Source organism: Mytilus californianus, unplaced genomic scaffold (genome assembly GCF_021869535.1).
Source record: "Mytilus californianus isolate M0D057914Y unplaced genomic scaffold, xbMytCali1.0.p SCAF_6, whole genome shotgun sequence".
Lineage (NCBI taxonomy): Eukaryota > Metazoa > Mollusca > Bivalvia > Mytilida > Mytilidae > Mytilus > Mytilus californianus.
In genome coordinates this window covers 55,602,404-55,627,212 of record NW_026262712.1, presented here as the reverse complement: position 1 = coordinate 55,627,212, position 24,809 = coordinate 55,602,404, and the positions used below count along the sequence as shown (strand labels likewise).

At 32.0% G+C, this 24,809-nt stretch overlaps 1 long non-coding RNA gene across 1 annotated transcript in view; it reads left to right on the top strand.

Moving 5' to 3' along the window:
* LOC127705726 (uncharacterized) overlaps positions 1-24,809 on the top strand; it is a 57,769-nt gene that overhangs the window by 27,371 nt on the left and 5,589 nt on the right. Inside the window, exon 3 of the long non-coding RNA XR_007983956.1 lies at positions 1,366-1,548. This is a non-coding gene — a long non-coding RNA (uncharacterized LOC127705726). The remainder of the gene's footprint in view (positions 1-1,365; positions 1,549-24,809) is intronic.

The window sequence follows — 24,809 nt, the reverse complement described above, 5'->3', positions numbered from 1 at the left end:
TTAGCATGCTTCATATGTATTGTGTTTAATAATCGGATTTAAAAGGCTCGACTATTACATTGTAATTTAACACTCTGAACAGGTGGTTTATTCATTTGTCAAGTCAAATTGTTTTAATAATAGTATTTAGTTTGCATGCAGTTAGTGTAATTGTGGTTCTGGGCTTATTCATGTTGTAACTGACAGAAACTGCTTCCGCACCATCGTTATCCAATAAACATATATGTATATGCAGTAACAAAAATGTGATTTTAACGACAATTCAGTTTAATGGACCCTACCGTTTAACTCACTATAAGAGGAGATTTTTCGATAGTTTATTATCAACAAATATTTCTTTTTTATTTGTCACATTTACTGTTTCAAGTAAGAGGCTGAACAGGTTCATTGTTAGTCAATTCAATTTTTATTTTTTTGTTGTGGTGTAATACCACCAAATCATAGTACGTCACATCCGGTTGTATACGAAAAAGGGTCGAAAAAGATATTCCCTTGAATTTGACAGTTGTAGGAAATAAATCCTACATTTCATTGCAGAAAAAAAATTCTGAGTTATCAACATATATATTTGGTGTTTCATAGCACCATTATTTTTTCATTTTGTGTTTCTATAGAATATTTTGGAAACCTGAGGTTGCATGGTTACTAAAGCTTGCACAAAGAAAACGAAAGGTGAAACAAATTCGATTGGTTAACTTTCACTGTTGGTTATAAAACTTTACTCATGCCAAGTATTTCTTTATTTGAAACAAAGATAAATTCTGCACAATTTTTTGAAAAAGTGCAAATTTAAAAAAGACTAAAAGGGGAAAAGCAATGGTGGTATTACATCTTATGTGCCTAATTGTTGTTAAGGGTTGGTAAGGCTTATCATCCATTTACGGTCACAGAAAACATTTTCTCTTGGGTTATAAACAAGAGAAGTTTTAAATTTTAATTAGCAAGTAAAACAAACATATTGTCACAAGATTGCGTTTCAGTGAAATCTTTCAAGTTATCAGGTACTCTATCTTGTTTTATACAATTAAAAATAAGGAGAGTCCATTGAATATCTTGATATCTTAACATTTTTGGTTTTTATAATTTTGTTTTGTTTTATAATCATTCATAAGTTACAAAGGTTTTTGGTTTTCATTAACGGAACTGTTATAAAACGAAGGCGTATTGCTCCGGCTTGCTTTTCGTTTCAAAATAATGTTAGATTGTTTAGATTTGAAAATGAGGTGAATTGTTGTTTTTGTATACCTTTGAAATATCACAGCATGTAGTCTAATTTAGATACTTCTCTAACTATGTGGAGTTAAATTTTCAATTGATAATTGTTTGATGAGCGAAAAACAAATAAATAGTGCATCTCATTTATAGGTTTTGCAAAGAGTGCTGATATTGATAAAGGGCGAGCATTTGAACAACATCCAACAAAGGTATTATAATGGAAAGAGGCAGACAGTTTCTCATTACTAAATGCAACATATTAACCTGTCAAAAAGTTATTAGTTCCTTATTGAGGAGGTTGTTTCTCATTATTTTCCAGTGTCTATATTTGTGGTAAGTAAACAACAATTTTTTGCTTGCTATATATTAAAACTATAAACCCCTAGACCATCATCTGTTTTGGTGTCGGAACCTGACAGTCTTCAGAGCCAGTCTGTGGTAAAACCATGCAAATTGGTCCGAATCCAAGTTATTCCAATCAGACTGATATTTTGTATTTTAGATACCTTATATGTAATAACTATTTGGGCAAAATATATTTGAAAAAATATTCAGTCATTATTTGTGTATGCAGAACATTCGATAATTGTCAATTTCTGTACTGACAAAAGGCCATTTTAAGCATATTTTAGTGTATTTTGACCTGTTTGTTTTAGTGTTATAGAAAAATTACAGCTTAATAATAACACATACCTTAACAAACAACATAAAAGGAAAGAAAATTAGGATAGTCTTAAAAGTGTATACATTTCTCAATACCCCAAACCTGCAAAACCATGCAGTTTGATATTGCATGGTTTTGAAAAAGTGCCGATTCAACAAAATTTGTCTTTTTTGAAGGTCTGAATCTTGTAAGATCAGTTTTTGTTTTTAATAAAATGTAATATAGCATGAAGCTTATATATTTATCTACAAAATGCAAGAAAACGGTGCTCGGCAAATGATACCTTCTTACGATAAAATAACAAATAAAGATAGACATGATGGCAATTTTGCCGTATTTATGATTTTCTTATTGGTTACAAGAGAAACTTTACAAATGTATGTAATAGTCAAGATATTAGAAACATAATGACTGAACTAATGTTTATTACTTATCTTGCTTGAATAAACTCAGTTTAACTTAGTTTTAATTAAAAAAATACTAAAGGAGCAGGCCCTGTAAGACCCCTTGTTGGCCCCAAAATTTAGCATTTTTACAATTTGTTTAATATATAAACGTTTAGCTACTTAAAATGGATGTGGCCACACTTTTGTTCAGTCTTGATAAGCTTTATGTCAAATATCAAGTAGTTGCTGAGAAAAGTTCGACTGAAATTGTGTGACACTGACATGAACGACAGATAGTGATCCTTATGTAGCTTCTGGGAGAATAGTCGACATAACAACAATGTTAAGTTTCTTCCTAAAATGTATCAATAAAATTTCCAACAACTTGAGGCATGTGAATAAGACATGTAACATGCAGTTGGCATATTACTACCAGAGTCGAATAAAAATATTTCAAATTGCGACAAAATTTATTACATGAACAAAAACAAATATACACAGATAAATGGTTAAACTGTGGTGCAGACATTGTCATTAAAATAGTTATATAATTATTCAGGCAGTTTGCTTATAAATTTACTGTTATATAATATAAGCGAAGTCTGCCATAAAGAGAAACATGCAAAACGGTCTGAATACAAGTTTTTAGTCATGAATGAAATGAAGGTATTGGCAAACATGAAGTAAAAGGTTGATAGATCTGAAAAGTGCTTACACATTAACAGTTATCACTATAAAGCTATATCCCATCAACTATTATATTGTCAAGTCCGGCATGCAGATTTTTTTCAGTGAGGCTGCACAACAATTCAGGATGTTAAATAATATTCATCTACTGAATGATTCAAAACCTGATCATTGCAGCATACAGTATAACATTAGATATTATGATGTTTCTCATGACTTTAGGAATTGTCATCTCTAAGCCAGACGAAAACTGTAGTGTTTTAGATCCATAGCCTACAGCTTGGTAGTACATAGGGCTTGATATAGATTCATGCAAAATGCACAAGTTGTGACTGACTCAAGCGCATTCTATATATTCTTGGAGTGTTGAGCATTTGGCCTGGTTTTTCCAAATTTTCATGCTTTCTGGCAGCAACAATTTTTGAACATTAAACCAGGAATTACAGTCGTGAGTTTTGGCTTTGTGAATTTGTGGGCAAACAATGATAAAATCTGAAGCCGAGTCTGATGACTATTCGGGTATAAGTATGTTTTAATAAGAGCTTCAGTCATAACATCCGGTTGTAACATTGACTGTGTTTCGTCTGTTTTCCTCTTGTATACTACAGATGAGAACACTTTATCATCCTGTCCAAGTACATTATAATTCAAAACCAAATCAATAAATTCTGATGATAATTTTCGATAAAAAGCCTTTGTACTTTTTGATACATCATTCCTTTCCAGTTTCAATTCGTTCCTAAATGGTGGATACTTTCCATTACTAAGGATATGCAAGGCTCTGTTGAGTTTCTCCCTGTCAAAAATGTTATCTGCATCCCAAATTTGATGCTAAATATTATGAAAAATTAGTTGATGCTGTGAATATACTCTTCTGAGAATCTACAATGTGGGTTTCATCTCCATCTAAAAAGATAAGAAGTAAATCTACAAATGTACTTTAAAAAAATTATATATCCCTTACTAAATCTAAATTAAAGTTAAATGAATTCTCAAATATACAATGTCCATGATATATGGGAAAACTATGCATTGCCTTCGTACTGATGCGATAAATAAATGGATTCTATATACCTCTGAGTGAAATAATGGAGATAATTAGCTACTTCCGGTGAAGTAAATGTCACTTCCGGTCTCATATAATAGTTTCTTTCACACTGATTCCAAAAATATATAGTTTATATATACTTTTGCTTGCAAACCAGGATATAATTGACCACTTCCGGTTTATCGAAGGTCATTTCTAGTCTTCAGTGATGAGTTAATGTATTAAAATTACAAAATATATGGATTCCGAGAACTTTTCCATAAAGAAAGTGAAAAAATGGCTACTTCCGGTTTTCTCAAGGTCACTTCTGGTTGTCATTTTTCAAGGTCATATGTCATCCAACCTTTTGTAAAAGGTCATATGGCTTTATAATGAACCAAGTTGAAGTAATAATCAATTAACTTTATAATTGGACATTTCAGGGGCACTTACTCCTATAAGATGCCATTAGATTGTTTCAGACTAAATGTAACATATTTTCATTACAATAAAGCAAACATTTTGCACTTGTTGTTTCATATATATCTTAAATGTATTTGAGAAAATGCAAAAACAAGGAAAAGTCAAAATTGAGAACTTGACCTTGACCTTTGACCTTGACCTCATTTTCTAAGTTAGGACCTAGGGACCTCAAATAAAAAGATTCCCGGGTTATACGGTTAATGGTTTTTGAGTTAAAAAAACATACCGACAAATTTATTTGGTAAAGGTAGATAACTCCTTTAAAATTTCATCGAATCGCTTCGATCCAAATAAGCCAAAAATTCGTGAGGATGTAACGAACAATTTAGAAAAAGAAATTTGTCGATATCTTTTTTTGTTACGAAGGAGATGCACACACTTGATAAACAGTGAATAGGGAAATTACTCTTAAAAGGAAAATTGCTCGGCTTAGAATGGGTGAAAATAAAAAGCGCATAAACTGTATGATACTATATAAGAAATATCTTTTTACGCGTTAACAAAATTTGGCGGAAGAAAAAAATAATAATCAGAACAAGTACAATAAGTCTTTCGACAGAAAAGTGGAAAGACCTAATAACCATGTTGTATTACCCAAGGTATCTATCTACTGGTCAAGTATTAATGCAATACCATTTCTATTATCTGACAGAAAGACCTAAACACACAAAATGAAACAAGTTGCTCAAGTGGAAAATCAACATGAACTTTATAATAGTGAATCATGTTGGACTACCCACAATCTATCCACTGGTTAAGTATCAGTGCTAGACCATGTCTAGTACCTGAAATATTGACCTTAATTAAATACTTCAAGAAGTGGGGATATTGCCTCCCCTGACTCACTGCAATAATGAATGATCTATGAATTGTCAAAAATATATCATACTATCTGATTATTCAATCAATCTTGTATGAGAAAGGATTTGTATATATAGGCGTTGCCTTTTGTCCAATCAATTGTTTGAATGTATGTTTGATATTTGAACAATAAAATATTTTGAATTGAATTCAAATTGACCTAAACATGTTAAATGCAAAAACTTAACCATGTCACTCATGTGGAAAATGTAGGTCAAGGTGACTTAATTTTTATCATGAACCCTATTGCACTACCCAAAACTTATGCACTAGTCAAATATCATTGCTATACTACATGTTTTATGATTATATCTAGTGTCACTTAAGGGAAAATGTAGGTCATAATGACGTAACTATTAATGTGTATTAGGAATTCTTAAATGAGGTCCTTGAATCCAAGCCCATGATAAAACTAATACAAAACTATACCAAGTATTGTTTTTGACATTATTATCCCTTTTTTTCGGTAATGGCAAACAATTTTACCACTGGCCGTCTCATGATTCCCCTGCCCCTCTTTCCCACTAAATGTATCTCTGTACATTTCACTATCAGTTTAAAAATTTCAAAATGCCTTTAAATTGCCCCTGTAAATATACTTTGGGGGATGTATAAGTACTCTGGCACGTCCGATCTATGTTTTTGTTAGATGTATTTCTCCTTTGTTGTTAAGCCTCAACTGATTTTTATAGTTTGTTCTTATGTTGTACTGTGTGTACTACTGTCCCAGGTTAGACATTGTTTTGTAAAAAAAATCAGGCCGTTTTTTTTCTCATTTGAATAGTTTTACATTTTTCATTTCTGGGCCTTTTATAGCTGACTATGCAGTATGAGTTTTGCTCATTGTTGAAGGTTGTACGGTGACCTATAGTTGTTAATTTCTATGTCGTATGGTCTTTGTGGAGCATTGTCTCATTGACAATCAAACCATTTCTTATTTTTATAAATGCAATAACATTCTCATACAAGTATGTTTTCTTACCATAATTTTTTTTGTATCAACTTTGATTCCTCAATCGGCTACTTTTTGTCTAATCTTGGTAAAACCCTGCTTGCAGAGACGTACAATGTACGTCTTAATAAACAATGGAATAATGCAGTCAATGGTACCACACACCCTCATAACATCAATAAAGCACGATCATGTTAATGCTGAACAAGTTTTCAGGTATGAACAATCAATCAATTTATAAACCTGTTGTTGTCAGGAATGATGCCAGTGAATAATAGACAAATCTGTTTTGTCAAATTAAAGGTTAAATTTATTTTTTTTCAAAAAAGCATGCTTCATTCATGGACCACGGAGAAAACCACAGACCTTCGAAAGGAAAACTGACAATCCTAGTCAATTAAGATTGGAGTCGAGTGCACCCGCACGAGCGGGGTTCGAACTCACAACCTCAGTGTTGACTGGCTAGTGATTACAGTATTAACTACTTAGACCACTCGGCCAACGAGGCCCCTTCAAGACTAAAAGGGCTTTGCTCATTGTTGAATGCCGTACGGTGACCTATAGCTGTTCTGTGTCATTTGGTCATTGTGTAAAGTTGTCTCATTGGCAATCATACCACAACTTCTTTTCATCATACAGTGGTGGATCCAGGGGGGCGGGGGGACCGGTGGTCCAAATAATTATGACGTCTTGAAAGGCTTTTTATTTTTTTGCTCTGACGCCTGCTTCGCAGTAAGGCATCAAAACAAAACAAAAAATATAACCTTTCAAGACGTCATAATTACTTGGACTAGGGGACCGGGGGTTGGAACCTTCCCTTTATTTTGACGATCAATGCTTTTGAATAGGGACATATGATTGGAACCCCCCTTTTTATCCTGCCTTAGAACCCTCCCCTCTTTTTTAATAATGGCTGGATCCACCCCTGTCCTAATCAGCTGATTTATTTTTAACTTTTACCTGATCCTATTGGAATTAGTTGTCATTTCAAAAGCCAGTATTCTTTTGACAGGGTTGGTGTGGTTCCTCTATCAGCGTTTGCCTTTCTCGGGATATTAATTTGTTCTTGCAATCCTCGGAAAATCGTGGTACTCTCAGCGGGATGTTCTTTGAATCTACACTTTGACAGACTTTGTTGAATTGTCCCGCCAATAAATTCCATAAAAGTCTTTGTACCATGGGCATGGACATATTGACAATTTTATAGCAGCACGATCAACAGAAAACTCGTTACTTCTATATAAAAATTAAATTAAAAGTCCTTCTCAGGCTTCTGGAGAGTTTAATAAAGATGCATCAGTGCTGTGGATAAGTTTAAGGTGGTGGTTGTATCCTGTGTACAAAGATAAACCTTGTCTAAAAGATTAGATGTATAGTGCTTCGATTGTCCGCAACAACCTCCAAGATGAGAAAAATTACACCAAACAGAGACGTCTGCTTTCATCACTGGAAGTTGCCATATTGCCAGTGAAAGATGTTCATTAAGGGAGACAATTCAACCACAAAAATAACATTGAAGCTACCTTTTGGTAACTTATTGTTAAATTTTGCAAATTAACCAGAAAAACGTGATATTTAGCCAGAAATATTTTTTCAACATAAAATAAATCAATGTTATCCCAATTCCAACCTACTTTAAGCAATTGTAGTTAAATACCAAGGGACAAAAACTATTAGAATTATGTATTTTCCGTTATTTGCCACGCTATAATTTTTTACCTGTCTTAGAACTGATAAACACCTTTCAAAATATTATAAAAGTTAAAATGAAAAATATGATCTTGAGAGAAAACTGCTATTGGGTACATGTAGTATATGCAAGTTGTTTATTACATCTGTTGCACGAACCTTCCTGGCAACCTGGCAAAATGTCAAATATTCTAAAAAAAGCTATTTTTTGGTTTTTAAATAAAGTTCTTTGTAAAATATGATTAGAATAATATTTTATTTAAGAGATATATCAATTATCCAGACCTTTAAAAAGTACCTAAATATGGTGTATTTTTTGCCATTTAAAAAAATATTCAGTAATATGCAAATAAGGCTGTTTAATGGAAAATAGTGCAAACAAACAAATTTTTTTTTTTATCTTAATTCCTGAATACACAAATTTTGGCAAGTTTTAACTACCAATTTGGACAAAATTTGGGATTTGCATGGTTTTATGGCAGACTGGCTCCTAAGTCATATACTTTAGGAATAATTACATTATTCTCAAGCAATGTTAGAAAATTAAAAATCAGACATGCCAATGGAAAAAAAAAATTCTGAACATTTGAATTTAAAGTTCTCTAGAGGAAACTAGCTCTGGTCTGCTGTCAGGTTTCCTCTATAACTGTTAAACTCTGAAATGTGTCCCCCTCAAACGTGTCAAATACGCCAAGCATGTCAATATGACGTCATTGTACATGCAAACACGTCTACATTGGTGTGGAACACCGAAACCAGTCCTTTTCATAAATGCCCAATTATGTCCACATTTTTAAACACACAAGTGTGTCTACCAGTATAAAAAGTGTTTCGTTATCACAAACCCAATCGAAATTTATTAAGAGTATCTTTATTTATAGATAAATTCACAACAACAAATAATCAAAACTATTGTTTGAAGACATACATGTACACTCATTTTATATTAAAAATTCTACCATGATGAAACATTTCTTTCACTTATACTAACTAAAACTGTAAGGAACCAATGTAAATATGCTCCGATATGTTCAACTTAGGTGATTAAGTTCATGTACATGGAAAGTTTTAGCCCTCTCTTCCTAGACAGCAAGTGAAAACACTTACATCATTAAGTTGCTATGCAGAACGTTTAACACCACCAACTACTGTTACAGCACAAGATGCACAATGAATTTCTCTTCAGTAGATATTCAAGGCCAAAATATCCCAAAATCAATACATACTATGTAGAGCTCGTTAAGAACAGTATTATTGTAATCATTACTGCAGGTACCCGACCGGGTGATACCCTTACAGATAGTCATGGTACACCATGAATAGCCAAGGCGGTTAAGAAACCTCGTAGTATATGAGGAAAACAAAATCAACAAAAGAATTTATCAAAATTAATCAAACGGTGACAAAACATTTTTTTTCAAGATATTACATTTCACACGATGCATCATTTTCAACAGTAATACCAAACAATACACTTATGACTTATTATACATAGTATATTATATGTATTAGGGACAAGCATATTTTATTAATAATGAATTAAAATAAAGTTAGTAGTTAGGTTGCACATGGGGGAAGAACAAAAAGATACACACAATATATCAAATAACCATCATCATGAACTATCGGGCATAGGCATAACAATCACAACAGAACATGTACTTCTTACGTGAAATGTAATTAAAATGAACTCGTTATTTGAGTTAAGGACACTACAATGATCTTTTGTTTTATAGTTTACTCAATAAAGACAACTTTTCACAACCACTAAATTACAGGCTCCTTACAAAAGGGACATGCACATTAAAAATGATTTATCTGGTCTCAGTATAAAAACTAAGAGATGTGGTTGGATTGTCAATGAGACACTTATCCTCCAAATTTAAATGAAGTGGATATAAGTAATCATAGGATACCATACCGCCTTCTACAATGAAAAAAAAACATATTGTATGGTGGGCTATAAAGAGGCCCCGACAAGAAATATGAAACAATGCAATTCACAATTTAACTAAGGTCCAAATTTATAACAAAACAATTTACAAAAAAAAAAATTTGACAGTCCACCTGAACCAAATACAAACTCTAAACTATAGGCTCCTGACTTGGGTTAGACACATAATGAATGTGACGGGTTTAAACAAGTTTCTTAGCACTCAACACAATGCCTAAACTAATACAGTGGGGTAGCTGTAAAACATAAGAACAAACAAAATCAGTTGAAATAGGCTTAACTAATCAAACATGTTTGAAAGTGTTCAACCCAAACCCTAACCTGGGACAGTGGTGTAACTACACAACATAAGAATTCACTGTAGAAATCATTTGCAATTGGCCAAACTCCGAAGATTATTTAGCGAGCAACCATTTAAATTTAAGGGGGAAGGGGGTATGGGTTTTTCCTTGGTCAGAATTTTTTGTTCACGCATGGCGCAAACAAATTTATTTAGTTTTTCGACACAGTCAATCAGATTATTTTTTTCTTAATTTAAAGCTATAAGGTATGGGGGGAATTTGCATTCAGAATATTTTTTTTGTCATCTGCTTGAACAGAACATTTTTTTTTCATCAAATTGGGGATCCAAATATTTTTTTTAGAAAAAAAAAAACATAACACCCCATGAAGTTAAATGGTCGTTACTTTATAAATACAAATAAATAGCAAAAAAAAAAAAAACAGAAAGCAAATTAAATATATATATACTTTTTAAGTAAATGAATAATTTGAATGTACTATAAACAGAAGGTTATACATTCTCGATGAATATAGCCGTAAATAAATTTCTATATAAATGGTCATATAGGTCATCCTATTGATTCTGTATGTACATTTGTACATGTTACAGTCAAATCAATATAGATTTAGTCATACAGGTTCTGGAGGGGGTCTAATTTCTGTGTAATTTCTACACATTTAAGATCATGTTCCAATTCTTTAAATATTTAGCCCATTATTATCTATTCTTTATATTTTTATAGCACGAAATGATATATGTTTTGCTATTCTTTATATTGAAAATTATACTGCACAGTATGCCTATGATGCCCATTATTCTTTAATTTCTTTAAATCTTATACAGACCATCAAACGCTTGCATTTTTTACTATGGATACATGTACATTATATGAAATGGCAACTCAAATATAATATCTAATTCTTAAATGCATGTGTGTTTAATGCAGAAAACCATGGAAGTAAAATGAAATAAATAATACTTCATTGATAAAATATGTAATGATTGCAAACTGTGTACATGCATGATGCTGAAATTCATGTACGAATTGTAACTAAATTGTTTTAAACCATGTTTTATTTTATGCATTAGAACAATTATAACTGACAAGAAATACAAAATGAAATGCACATTATGTACCGAGTTGTAGAAAGAAAGGTACAACAACAAAGGTTACAAAAGAAAGGGTAGATCTATCAAAATTAATCCAAACAGTTCATCTGTTTTTGCAGCTGTAGGAAGTTTATTTGCCGGTACATTACTGTTATGTAAATCGGTTTCAAGCTGTCCAATTGAACGTTATATTTATTAAGAAGGACAAAGATACAAACGTGATTATACATAAAAATATTTATACAGTTTGTATAATTGACTGTGTCTCGTTTGTCAACTTCCTTTTAGAGAACGGTCAAGGTGTCTTCGTCGAAGTCCGCGTTTGTCACAGTTCGTTTCATATACGAATTTAAAATATAAATGTATCCGACAGATCCGTGCATAAAATAAAAGAACGGACTGATCGATGACCATTGTCACGGTAACTCTGACATAGCTTATTTGACGTATCTGACGGATTATATGGGTCATCGATAACCGATCATTGATCGATGAGTCAAACATCTGTCACCGTTCATTCACCGATCAGTCAAGTTAGCGTCAAACAGTAACGCTTAAGGTTGCAAGTGTTAATATAAGAATGGTTTTTCATATTTTGATGCTTTTTCATTTCAAGTTTACCATGCTGTCAATTTTGTAAATTTGTGATTTGTCTCTGTTTTAAGAACAAAATGCATATTATTTCAACTTCTTTGTTATAAATGATTGCAAAAATACATATCTAAGATTTGCAAAGAAAAAAAAATTATATGGGATGTACATGATTCTGGTAAAATCATTTCTTCTGCCAATCACACATTTCCCAAAATTTTGGCACAAAAGACTGACTTAATTGTTAATAAAATTTGAAAAAAAAAATTACTCAAAAACTACTTATTGAAAATGCACATTTTTTTTTCAGAGAGTTCATTTTGATTATGATATTAATTAAATTCATTGCTATTTTCCACTTGTATCACATGTCTAAGAAATAATTCCAGAACGAGATTTCAACGAGACTGAAACGTCCGAAGAATACATCTTTAAGCATGAGCAAATGGAGGAACAGGCCATCAGATTGAAAATTAAAATTCCAATCCGGCGTGGCTTCGAACTCATTGTCAGTTAAAGATCAAGGTTACCATATATCAATACAACCAATAATCCTTGAAGTTATAATATTTGAGTTACAGAATAAATGTAAATTGTATTTTCTGACAGATCAAGTATTGCTTGCGTAACATATAGCAGTCAATATGTCATAAAAATGCAGACACAAACTAAATGATAAATTCATTAGATTTCAAGGTTCTGCTATGTTGTCATTTGGTTAGAAGGGATGAACATTTTGTCTGCCAAAGCAAAAAAAAGATATATTAGATATTGAAAGACATTTACTCTGCATCGGACCCCAACGGATTCACTGAAATAGTTACAAACTTTTTAAAAACTTGAACATAATATGAAACTCTCATCATAGAAGGAATCGAATGTTGATGTCCCTATTCCCATTGTATATCAAAACTTGTTTATATACTTATCAATCAAATGAATAGGCTTATTTAATTCTATTGCAAAATAAGAACTACAAAGCATTATACAATTTAAAGGTTCAATATAAACGTTGTCTTCAATCTATTTTATTGTATTCATTTAAACAATCATTTTGTCAAATTAAATACCCAACAGGTGTAAATAGTTTAAACAATTATTCTTATATTTTAATAGGCTAGTAAAAAAAGTACATTCATTTCACAATTCCTACTATTGTTTTGTTAAATGAATCGTTGGAAAACGTCCAGGAATTGACAAAAGCTGGAAAAAAATCCAAATAAATAGTTATTGACTGGGTAGAACTGTTTTAGAAAGACATATCTCTTCTGAAAAAAATCTGCATATTTATAGACTTTAAATAAATGCAACTTCACGTTAATTAGGAAGAACATATTTCTAAGAACTACTTATTATGCAACTTGTTGACATTTATTTGTGGTTAACTGCGCTAGGCAAAACATAAAGCTCTGTGATTTGCACTTTTATAGAACAAAAACACTTTTAAGAAGCATTGAACACATGTTTTGTAATTATATACAAATAATGTTTTTAAAGTCATCCCACCCTGTTATAGAAGACTCCTCTCAACTATATAGATTTTTTGGCCAGAATGACAAAAACAAACAATAGCATTTGAATTAAAGCGTGTATACTAATTAAATGAGTGTTGATAAAAAATACATATACCATTTTATATATATGCTGTTTTTTCATAGCCAAAAATTATTGATTTATTTGATTGATGTTTCAAAATACGTTCACCCTTTTTCTTTTGTAAGAGGGGTTGAAAAGAGGGATTATCGACATGTTTCCGAAGGGCTCAAATTGCAAGTTTGATATTCAAAATATATAGTGAAAGCTAACTTCAGACTGCTCCATTAACAGTGATACATTGTAACTCCCGCCCACTGGTTTTTGTTTGTTAAAAAATCTAACAATATGTGCATTCACTTCCGGATAAAAACTCTCCAGGAAACGAGAATAAAAAACATCGAGTTTTTTTAAAAGATATATTAATGAAAATGATTATGTTTTAATATTACGAAACAAGAACTGTTAAAATAAGATAGTTTTCCCCTGATTATTGTTATGATATTCAATTTAGTGTACTGATTGAATTTAATATATTAAATGTGAATGATTTTAAATTTGAACACGGGATGATTACTTCAAGTTTAAGTACATGTAATTTTGTTTGGAATACGTTTTGAGTGAAACACCTGAACAATTGGGTGAAATGTTGAGATATCGACAAAACATTCAAATTTTTCTTGGATAGAGACAAAATTTGCACTTGATTTTCATTGAAGGACCTAAGCATGTTTTATGAGACAACTTCCGTTAAAATGGTGGACTAGCAAGTCATGAATATAACGGCATGTCTTATTTCGTTTGATATGATATTTCGAATGTGACAACTATGCAGAGTCCTCAGCACAAATGGAGGATATACAGTTTTTAAAATGCCTCTCATTAGTAATAGCATAAAGTACACTTGGTACTATTAAATACATGGTAATAATATTTCAAATATAGCCTACGAGAATAAAGGCAACAGAAGTATATTTTCCTGACTTGGTACAGGACATTTCAAGAAAAAAAACGGTGGGTTGAACCTGGTTTTGCAGCAAACCAAACCTTGCGCTTTAATGGCAAAGTTAAATATAACACTAAAACAACAACATTACATGACAGGACTACAGTACAAACAAATGCAAGAACATTCAGGAAAGAGAAATACACAAATAATCATTGCAATAAGACATTTCGACATGCTAATAGTTATCAAAGGTACCAGACTTATAATTTAATACACCACACGTGCGTTTAATTATAGTGGAAACAAATACTTTTTAGGTGTCAACATTTTGTTGGAAGTACTAAATAAAAGTCATGCACATATTTGTGCTGTCGAATATGTTCAAAGTTTTGATGTTTCCACCCTATATGCATGTCCAATTTTGTATCATTATCTCGTTGAGATAACAATTCACATACCTAATTAAATTGGCATTTAAAAAGTCAGAATGCAAATATAATGTTCAAAGTATCCTTAGTATTTTGTTTAGAAAGAACAAAAAGAAAATAGCACTGTAAATAGGACCTGCTTTGATACGAGCACTGCACTTGAATATTTACTCTTTTGAGCTTGACTGTGCACCACTTATTGCATACCTGTTTCTGCATTATCCTTATTTTTAAATGATATGAGCAAATTAGCCCAAAAATGGATATATCAGCATTTGCAATACTGTGACGTTGTCCTGTCGATATAAATCAGGAGTTACTATTGCTTTTCGGACAGGGCAAGTACTGAAAAGCCATATTGGCCCATGGGTTAATACGGGACGTTAACTTCCGGTTTCCGAGTAAGCTTACTTAACAGGTAATGTTGGACGTATCGTTATGCATAAAATACATTTGTATTAATATTTTTGAACTTCATATCATAAAAACGGAAATATTTCTCAGCCTTTTCGAGTACGACTACCGTTTATTTTTACTGTTTCATTTACGTTGATCAATCATCAGAACGCAGACAGTTTTAAAGCAAGACTACTTAAACTGTCAGATTCATTCTTCAAAGTACATTAGATTAGACCAATCCGAAACGATAGCAATGGAGAAGGCGGTGTTACTGCACTTCATCACACTAGATAGGAAAACACTAGAGCAATTGTATGGTTGATAAAGGAGGGGAAAGCATCAACCGAAGTTATAAGAGACGATACTTAAACGTTATTTGACCAATCTGCAAAGATGAAAAAAGATAAGGAAACCTTCAATGAATGTATAGTAAAAGAGAAGAACACGTTAATCGAATTTGTAGAAAAAGAGAAGGTAAAGCTAACCAAATTGTTAGAAAAAGAGAAGGTAACGCTAACCAAATTGATAGAAAAAGAGAAGTCAAAGCTAATTGAACTGATCAGAGAAGGGGGTATACATTCAACTGAACAAACGCTGAATGAACAGGCTGCATGGATATAGAAAATGAAGGAGACGTTTACAGAATCGACAAGAAAAGAGAAGGACACTTTATTTTACCAATCTGCCCATACGAAAAAAGAATTAAATACATTAACTGAAGAGGAAGCCTGGGTAAAAAAGAGACAAAAACCTTAATCAAACTCTAAGGATAGAACAAGTGAAGGATATTTGGGTTGAATTAGTAATTAAAAAGGAAAGCAAGTTAAATGAACAAACTTCCCAGATAGAAAAAGAGATAAAAACGTTATTTGCAAAACCTAAAAGGACAGAACATAATGATTGATATGAAGAGAGATGAACAGATATACCCAACAAACTGAACAAATTTCAACTGATATCATTCTCATTTGAGTTTAGAGCCTTCGTTTGCTCTTTCTTTAATATACAGGTGTATCATTTTCATTTTTCAATGTATGTGTTGTTTCTACAGATGACAGTTTTGTTAATCCGTTGTACTGAAAAATGTTAAAACGTGTTGATTTCTCACTCGGTAAAGTTCAGAAATAGATCATTTACGTGATAGATAGTTTATGATGCCTTATGGGCATATCAAAGTCAAATGCAAATTTTAAATGTGTGTTGCCTACTAATTTGATATAAACCTACAGTTGAACATTGATAAATCTACGTCCAAAGAACCTGTCAGTACTATTGACCTGTCCGAGATGGCAATCTACATCATGTTTATACCGTCATTCCAATGTTGAAACACGTATTTGTTAATCTGGTACATTAATGTTGAAGATATATTTTATTTTCAATTTTATGCAAATTGATAACACTCCTAATAACAACAAGCTTAATTTCATAACATCACAGTACACAAGATCAGGAAAAAGCAAAAACGGACTGTATATCGGAACGAAATTAATCTGTGCCGATGAAAGTATAATACTCCCTCCTTCATACTTATTAGCTACTATTTGTTAACTTTGAGTCTATTTGTATTTATAATTTATTTGATTAAAAAATAGTCTTCTCAACATTGTCGTACTCAGAAGGTTAATGTATTTACAATGTGTTTCAACCCATGTATATAGTTCTTTGTAACAAATACATACACATTAAGATTAACACTATGTTGACTACTGTAATTCCTATTTTTGACATTTTTACCTGCTACGTCTTTTTGTTTTGTTCACACATCGTTGTCAATATAATGGAATTTGATGCAACTGTCATACAAGTGAGAGGTTTAGGTAGCTGTTAATAAAAGCAACAGTAGTATACCGTTGTTCGAAATTCATAAATCGATTGAGAAAAAAACAAATCCGGGTTACAAACTAAAACTGAGGGAAACACATCAAATATAAAGGGAGAACTGCGACACAACAGAAACACAACATTAAAATGTTACACACACAGACACGAACTATAATATAACAATGGCCATTTTCCTGACTTGGTACCAGACATTTTTTCTTAAAATAGTGGGTTGAACCTGGTTTTGTGGCTAGCAAAACCTCTCGCTTTTATGGCAATGTTAAATATAACATTAAAATGACAACATTACATGACAGGACTACAATACAAATAAATGGGAGAACATATAGGACAGAGAAACATACGAATAATAGCTAACAAAAGGTACCAGGTTTAAAATTTAATACGCAAGACGCGCGTTTCGTCCACACAAGACTAACTAGTGACGCTCAGATCAAAAAAGTACGAAAGCAAAAACAAGTACAAAGTTGAAGAGCATTGAGGACCACAAGTTCAAAAAGTTGTGCCAAATACGGCTAAGGTTATATGTCTTGGATAAAAAAAATCCTTAGTATTTAGAATAATTCATAATTTTGCAAACAGTAAATTTATAAAAATGACTATATAATAGATATACATGAAAACACCGATAAAACCAGGTTTAATCCACCATTTCTACAGAAGAGAATGTTTGTACCAAGTCAGGAGTATGACAGTTGTTATCCATTTGTTTGATTTGTTTGAGCTTTGATATTGCCATTTGATTAGGGATTTTCCTTTTTGAATTTTCCTCAGAGTTAAGTATTTTTGTGATGTTACTCTGTATGACAGTCGCAATAAATTCCATTATTTTTAAAACGAAGTGTAAACAAAACAAATAGACATAATAGGTTAAAAAGTCAGAAATAGAGGTACAGCAGTCAACATTGTGTTATAGTCTTAACCACTATAAATATAAACAAATGTGTAACAAAAAAAAACCGCAAAAAGCATATAGACAAATTACATTTGCATGAATTAAAGACAAGAATACAAAACGGTTTACCAAAGAACAATTACACAATGACGGAAAGTATAAGTACAGAGCCACGTCATATTTAACAAAGAAGCACAAACACGCATACAGACAAAACAAATTGGCAAACATGAAAGACCAGCATACAAAATGTTGACCATAGAACAATAACATAATGACAGGATGTATAAGTACAGAGCCTCGTCAAATGAATATAACCATAAACATACTAAACAGTCAACGTAATAGTCATAAAGACATATAGAATAAAATTGAGAATGGAAATGGGGAATATGTCAAAGAGACAACAACCCGACCAAAGAGCAGACTACAGCCGAAGGCCACCAATGGGTCTTCAATGCAGCGATAAAATCCCGTACCCGAAGGTGGTCCTCAGCTGGCCCTTAAAATAAAATTGTGTGCTAGTTAACTTAAATTAAAAAAACCATACAAGACTAAAAAAGGCCAGAGACTCCTGACGTGGGACAGGCGCAAAAATGTGGCGGGGTTAAACATGTTTTGTGAGCTCTCAACCTTCCCCCTATACCTCTAGTCAATGTAAAAAAAAAGAAACACATAGCAATACGCACAGTAAAACTCAGCTTAAAAGAATTCTGAATCCGATGTCAGAATAGGTAACCAAATAAACTAAGCAAAATGACAATGATACATAAATGAACAAAGGACTACTAGAAGTTACTGACATGCCAGCTCCAAACCTCAATTAAACTGATTGAAAGATTAAGTCTTCATCATATGAAAATCAAGTACAATCCCTCCCGTTAGGGGTTTAGCATCATAACATCATAAAATATATGAGAAGAACATAACCCGTATCATGCCAACAACTGGTTTTAGAATAAATGTGTTTTTTTCCGATGCAAAGACCCTATGAGTAAACCAATATCAATACTAAAATATGCAATCCTTAATGACTTGACAACAGTATCGTAACTATTTCCTTTCCGAATAAGTCTGTTTAAAGGTTTGGTTAGCTTTTGAGGTGAATGCCGACATGGTTGTGCTTTGTTAAGAATAATACCATAAAATATTGGATGTGAAATACCATAACCAGTAATTACTACGTTACACAATGCCAGTACTCATAATCTATACTCCTACATCTTCGTAAGTTATTAGTGAAGTTGATGAGGAATATTTATCAACATGGTTCTTGTACCTTCCGATGAACGTTTTAGAAAAAGGACGAGAGCTTTCCTGATATACTCTTGGTTCATCAACTGTTTACGCAGACACTGGTGACTTTTTTACAAAGTCTAAGAAGCAGCTGCAAGCTCTTGAATACCGAATGAGTTGGCAAATATATATCCCATATGAGGTGAAGTTGATATATTGCTACCAAAGTTGGGAAAATTCATAATTTCAAAATTAAAACCGTCTCGTTTGTCATAGATTCTGGTACTGAGATGACAGCGAATGTCAAATTCGAGATATAAGTATAAAAATAAGGTAGATGAAGCTGTTGTTTCTTAAATTTCTAGTCCTGATGGATATATTAAAGGAATCAAATCATACAAATTAATGGAAAGAAACATCATTAATATATCCATGATATCTGAATGTCAAATTATATGATATGGCTTTTTTATCTTCTTTTTTAACAAGTGTCTGAAGGAACTCCGACTTATGTGAAAATAAAAAGAGATCGGTAAGTAAAAGGCACACAGATTGCTTCCTTACGAATGCCGACATTTCGTTGAAAAAAGGTTACCTCAAGCTTCATATTCATTTAATGTCTTTCGTCACAGAAATGTTAATATTGTCAATGCAAATTGTTTATTCAACAAATGTATAAAATGTTGTTGGATAATGCAATTTTATGTGACAAGGGATATATAAAGGCAACAGTAGTATACCGCTGTTCAAAAGTCATAACTCGATTTAGAGAAAACAAATCCTGGTTACAAACTAAAACCTAGGGAAACACATCAACTATAAGAGGGCAACAACGAAACAACAAAAACGCTGAAGTGCAACAAAAAAAAAAAAAACAAACGACAATGCAACATACATAGAAACAAACTGTAAGATAACAACTACCAATATATATAAATGCAAAGGTTGTATACAAAGAATTGGTATCGGATTCGGTTTGTCATTATACGTTACGTCTTTATACCTGCTTATTTTGACGACTATTTGACGAGATAGTACTGTAGTTGATAATCTACTTTTCCAAAAATATTGTTGAATCTACGAATGTTTAAAACTAAAAAAGTTTTCAGAAGGTATTTCTAATATTATCTCTTGAAGGGATAGTTTAAAGTGCTACGGCTACCTTCACGAATTGGTTTACGTTGTTTGATGTGAGATGCATATGTTTTTGTTAATAGTTTTATCAAATATCCGGCCATCTCTTTCGTTTAAATTTTCTTACATTATGCAACAATAGGGCATTTTATGTGTTAAAGCTTACTTTACGATATGTGTTTGCGTACAGTTGAGAACAGCCAAATGTAGGAAGAGTAACTGGCTAACCTGCTCAACCCATTTGTGTTAGAATAAACAGACCAAACAAATTTTACTCTTCATTTTCGACCGACGATCTTTTCTGGGCGTACATGCAACAGGTACACTCAAGACTAATCATTTACACACCCACGATGAATAGATACTTGAGTACATATTTTAACAAACGGGACGTGAATATATTTGACGAACCTTCAAAGGTCAACTTTATAGCAGAACAAATATACTTTAGCATGTTTAGTTCCTTCACAATTTTTAAAGTGGAGACATTTCAAAATGTATATAATAACCAATCACAGACAAATGACTGACTTTTTTATAATGAATACCCTCTGGGTCGTAATGGCCTAGTCAAAGAAATTTCCAGCGAGTACAATTCATAATTTCAGATATACAAGAGGGACGAAAGATACCAGAGGGACAGTCAAACTTATAATTTAAAAACAAACTGACAACTCCATGGCCAAAAATAAAAAGACAAACAGACAAATAATAGTACAGATGACACAACATAGAAAACTTAAGACTAAGCAACACGAACCCCATCAAAAACTGGGGGTGATCTCAGGTGCTCCGGAAGGGTAAGCAGATCCTGCTCCACATGTGGCACCCGTCTTGTTGCTTATGTTATTACAAATCTGGTAAGTAGTCTAATTCGGTAGGTCAAATTCGTGAAAAGGGAAGGGTATTGTAGTTACGACATAAGGAACATATGCGATATCATCTGTGAAACAGTTATTCCATAACGGTCAACCAACTCGTGATGGCGTCCGCAAAATGTACGAATGGATATCATTTGCTTCTTCTGCAACTTAAAATACTGCTCTCGTCATGAAAGATAGCATGCAAAACGCATATACAAATTGTAAAATAGAATAAACCAGTGACGGTAGTCTTTCAACATGGTATATAGCGTTTAAATTATCAGTACCGATGCATTGGGTTCATGATAATCTAGTAGACTATTTAGACACTTGCAAGAACACAAGTCTAATTGATTTACTATACTTATAATCGTATGATACCTTTTTGCGATGAAAGTTAGTAAAATCGATCGGTATCGAATGCTCGATCGAATGCGTAAGACAAAAATATTGGGCATACAAAGTAATTATTGAAATACAAATGTCCAGTGCAATAAATATGCTATCATTTTTTCATGATTATGTATAGACAATATAAAGTAAAAGTAGTCAGATACTCGCTATTTAGTGTTATACATACTTCTGCTTTCTGTCACCTGTTTTGATATATGCTTTTTGGCCATGGTGTATATTTTGGAAACGATTCTATAGTGTTTATGAGAGATATAATTATGATCTGTCTCATGTGATGTTGGCGTAATCATTATTCGACTGTAACAATATTTGCACCAAATAAATTTTGATGCAGTTTTACTGTTTTAACTTCTAAAATAAATTATATAAACCCCCTAAGGCGAAAAAACATACATTTTACAATTCCTACTATTGCTTTATTAAATTATTCTTTGGAAAACGTCCAGGAATTGACAAACGCTGAATGAAAAGATCGAATAAATTAGTTCATGGATGGGTAGATCGGTTTTTTATTTATAACTTTTCCTTTATAAATTTGGCATATTTATAGACTTTAAATGAATGAAAATTCAAGTTAATTAGGAGAGGAACACATTTCTAAGAACTTCTCATTATGCAACTGGTTTACATATATTTGTGGTTCAACGCACAACGCAGAAGATATAACAGTGTAATTTTCATGATTATAGAACACAACACTTTTTTGAACCATTGTAAACATGTTTTGTAATTATGGATACATAATGAAAGATGCATTTTAAGGCATCCCAAACACGCATAGACGATTATTCTATACTGTACAGTTTAACTTAAACGGCTTTGTTAGAATGACAAAACAAAATTAATACACTTTGAATGAAAAGCTTATTAAATCAATTTTAATCTTTGCCATCGCAATAAAAAATCATATAAAATTTTAATTAATACCAAAAAGGGGGATTAAAAATGATTGATTTGAACAGTTGTTTTACAGCACTGAAAGCTTCATGGGTCTCAAAATTAACAACAACCGAAGTGCCGAACTGGAAGATTATTCCTTCTAAATATGTTAACACTCTTGGTAAAAACAAGCATTCTGAAGCATAAAGAATTTTATTTGTTGTTAAAAAAATAAAATTTTAATTATTTTACATGGCCACTAAATCCTAATTATAAATGATAGAGGTATATAAATACATTCACCTTACATTTCTCATATAAGAAGTTGGGAAAAGTGCTTTCCGATTTCAATGTTTATACACAGAGTAGTCCGATGCAATATTAAACGGATGAATTGTTGAAGGCTCAGTTTCCTATACGAATTGAGATGATTTACGACAGTATGTATTGATTTATCTTCTGTTTTGTCTATGAAATACTCATGCAAGACTAATAGTTTGTTTTGCAGGCTTAGCTTTATGAACTTTACATGGTAGTATGATTAACTTTAATTAAACATTATTTGAGACATGACGATCGTTTTTTCTTGACCGTTCCTTACTGCTGTCTTTCTGAAATTTTTACATAAAGAACATATACATTGAACACAGTCTAAGAACGGAAGTGTTAAGCTACTGTCATCCAAAGTCCTATCTTATCATGTTTATGTTATATTAAAAATGGTAAACATGTATATCATGTATATAGTCTATGAGGTACAAAATGGTAGATTAATTTGGATTATAGGGTACGACATGATTATTATCCTGGGTACGGAATGGTAAATGTTGGGTATCACTTCCGAAACCTTGTTTAAAATAAACACATATATTATATGTAACAGGATATTTTTAAACAGTATTACCTTTACTGTTCCTTACATAAAATTAATAGAACCTTGGTTCTTTCCTGGACTTTTATCTAGTCCACGATTCGATATTTACAAAATTTTCTTAACTGCTGTTGTCTTTCCTTTGATATGGTTTTTCTTATGATATCAGTTTTGAGCACGGCTTCCTATAACAATTAACATGATGCCAAATGATGTCTCATATGTTTTATTTAGCGATATATATTATACGTAGTTATATCGAATGTATTATATGTTTTTCTGAATGCATCTATACTACTCAAGGAAGAGACAGATGTCATTGAGCCGCCACTGCTCCGAAACCATACAAAGTCGGACATATTTGTGATACGACGTATAAATATAGTGTGTTGTACTTCCTAAATTTGTCTTTGAGAAAATATCAAAATTCGGAGACCGTTATCGATCTTTGTCTTATACGTTTTTGTGCATGCTCAGGCACGTACTGCCCATGAAATTGAAAACATTTTTTGTTTCAAAACTTGCCCATTGTATTGCGATTTCAGGGGCATCTTCTAGTTCAATGTAATATTTCCAACACATAATTACGTTAAATTCGTTTATTTAACACGTTTGAAACAAAAACAAAAAGGTTATTCAATGCATAGTTGAAAGTATGAACTGCATTCCATAAATCAATTTAAAAATCAAATCAGAAGTTTTAAACAAATAATTTGTCAAAAACTTATGTTACTGAATTGAGTGCATGACGGTGTTCTGACAAGAATTCCCAATAGATGTTAACAGATAAACTTAAAGGTACTTGTCCATTCATTTCGCAATGTGTGCTATTGATTTGTTATAAAAGATCTTTTAAAAACTTCCAAGAATACAAACGTGGATTTTTTTATAATTCAAGGAATAACTAATATATTCATATTTCAACGGGAAGATTAATTTTTGATATTTTTTCCTTTTGAAATCCTGCATATTTATAGAATTTAAATGAATGAAGAGTATTAGTGATCTATTTACAAATATTACGTGAAACACATTACTTAGAACTATGTAGTTCGTTAATGGGTCACTTCACAAGTCTGAAGATATATTTCTTTATATGTCTCTATTAAACAAAACGCCTTTCTTAGGACCACTTGTTATTTAATACTCATAAATAGGGTTGACATTACTGTAGTCACATAAAAGATTCATGGACGACTATTCAATCAAGGTGAGGTATTTTATTATTTGGTTATAGGAATATCGAAAAAGTATATAATGTACTTATGTATATTATGTATCTGTCATAGTGGCATGTTATTCAATGGTTTTTATTCTAAATAAAAAAAATCTAATTTTTTACAATTATACGTACAATGTACTGTCTACTACACATGATGTATTACTAAGTGTCTATACATATAAACACATATATAAGAAAAACAGTTTACTGCGCAGGTATTTATAAGTACAAAGATTAAT